This window comes from Choloepus didactylus, chromosome 4, assembly GCF_015220235.1.
Source record: "Choloepus didactylus isolate mChoDid1 chromosome 4, mChoDid1.pri, whole genome shotgun sequence".
NCBI classification, from domain to species: Eukaryota; Metazoa; Chordata; class Mammalia; order Pilosa; family Megalonychidae; genus Choloepus; species Choloepus didactylus.
In genome coordinates, this window is record NC_051310.1 from 24,053,675 (window position 1) to 24,055,512 (window position 1,838).

The following is a 1,838-nucleotide window of genomic DNA, read 5'->3' on the forward strand; positions in this document are numbered from 1 at the left end:
AGTAACATCAAAACCTTTATGTCTGGAATACAAAGCATAGCTTTTACTTTCCTGGTCACACCCTGAACAGATAAAATGGACAATTTTTAAGCACAGCTTTAAAATATTTTTGACTGATGTTATGTTTGTGTTCACAAACTGATATGAATAACTTTACATATTTGACAGGACAAAATATTTTTAAAGAGTCATGCTGGCACTCCCCACTGGCTGCAGCCTGACATGCCACGTGGCCCCCAGTCTCCCGTGGCTGCCTCCCCAAGCATGGCACAGGGCCTCGCACTGCACAGCTCCCTTGACTTCAAGCTCGGTGCCAAAGCTGATGGCAAAACCATTCTAAAAGGCCTCCAGTCCATTTTCCAGGAGCAGGGAATGAAGGGAGTCAGTGTATACCCGGCAGGACCATGGCTATTTAGCAACCTACATGAACAAAAATGGCAGCTTTGCCAATTTGAGAATTTACCCACATGGATTGGTGTTGGTGGACCTTCAGAGTTATGACGGCGATGCACAAGGCAAAGAAGAAGTTGTCAATCTTTTGAATAAAGTAGGAGAAAGAATGAAAGAACTGAATCAGGACAGTACTGTGAAGGTGAAGCAATTATCACCCATTGTTCGAGGAGGTGCCATTGAAAGATACTGGCCCACTGCTGATGGGCTCCTGGTTGAGTAGGACATAGATGAAGTGGTGTATGATGAAGACTCACCTTATCAGAGCATTAAAATTCTACACTCAAAGCAATTTAGAAATATTCTCATCCTCAGTGGGGATGTTAATTTGGCAAAGAGTGATTTGGCATATACCGAGGCCATCATGGGCAGTGGAAGAAGATTACACTGGCAATGACATACTGATTCTGGGAGGTGGAGATGGGGGCATATTATGTGAAATCATCAAACTGAAACCGAAGATGGTCACAGTAGTAGAGAATGACCAGACGGTGATTGATGGGTGTAAGAAATATATGCGAAAAACTTACGGAGGTGTCTTAGACAATCTTAAAGGAGAATGTTCTCAGGTTCTAATAGAAGACTGTATTCCAGTACTGAAGAAGTACACCAAAGAAAGGAAAAAGTTTGATTATGTGGTTAATGATTTGACAGCTGTTTCAGCCTTCACCTCTCCAGAAGAAGATTCCACATGGGAGTTTGTCACACTGATTCTTGACCTTTCAATGCAAGTATTGAAACAGGAGGGGAATATTTTACACAGGGCAACTGTGTCAATTTGATGGAAGCCTTGTCGCTCTATGAAGAACAACTTGGGCACCTATATTGTCATGTGGAATTCTCAAAGGAGATCATCTGTGTCCCTTCATACTTGGAGTTGTGGGTATTTTACACTGTTTGGAAGAAAACTAAACCTTGAAAATTAATATCATCTAATCATGTGTTCTGCAAATAGCCATCCTGACATTTATAAGCTGTAGGTGACACTCAAATTAATCAGGCAATTGATTGTGAATTCCTTTAACTTTTTTTATTATTATTTTTAATTTAAAAAAAGCAAATGGAAAAATGTATATTTTGATGAGCTAGGGTGTTATTTTTTGAAAGTCAGCTAAAGGATGATAGGCAGCCCAGTGAAGACTGCTGAAGGCACTGAACCCCTAGAATGTTATTTTTGTTACTTTTGATTTCTGTGTTGGCTTTTTTGTTTTGGTAGACCTTCAATATGGATGTTAGGAAGAACCAGCAGCATTGTTTTGTTCCTGAGGGAAGTTCTTGATAGTGTTTCTTGACAAAAAATTGACTTAGATAATAAAATTTGGTGCTTATAAGAGAATTAAAAAAAATGAAATAGCATTGCTTCCATTAAAATCACAAAAGAGAAAAAA

The 1,838-nt window shown here is 39.3% G+C and overlaps 1 pseudogene; it reads left to right on the forward strand.

The window, feature by feature from the left end:
• The first annotated feature begins 222 nt into the window (after nucleotides 1–222).
• On the forward strand, nucleotides 223–1,369 carry LOC119532575 (annotated as a pseudogene).
• The last annotated feature ends 469 nt before the right edge of the window (nucleotides 1,370–1,838 follow it).